Here is a 394-nt window from a genome sequence, read left to right as displayed (position 1 = left end):
TCGAAAGCCATCAATAAAAGCAAGGCCTCCAAAAATAAGAAACCAAAAGCAAACAAACCATGCTGGAACTGTGGGCAGGTTGGACACTGGGCCAAGCTTTGTCCTAATAAAAAGGCCAAGACTGGGCAGGCAGTTGTCAACATGGTTGTGGGAGGTTCTAGCGGAGCTAGCACCCTAGGAGCAACTGATGGGTATGTATCTGTAAACCCGAACTCTTGACTATTTACGAACCATATGATTGGTTGATTGACACTGGAGCGAATGTGCACGTTTGTGCTGATAAATCTCTCTTTGTGTCTTATCAGGCCATCAGTGGAAGGACAGTAAGCATGGGGAACTCCAGTACAGCTGAAGTACTTGGGATAGGAAGCGTGGACTTGAAGTTTCCTTCAGG

This window comes from Sesamum indicum, linkage group LG16, assembly GCF_000512975.1.
Source record: "Sesamum indicum cultivar Zhongzhi No. 13 linkage group LG16, S_indicum_v1.0, whole genome shotgun sequence".
Lineage (NCBI taxonomy): Eukaryota > Viridiplantae > Streptophyta > Magnoliopsida > Lamiales > Pedaliaceae > Sesamum > Sesamum indicum.
Note: the sequence above shows the minus strand (reverse complement) of the source record.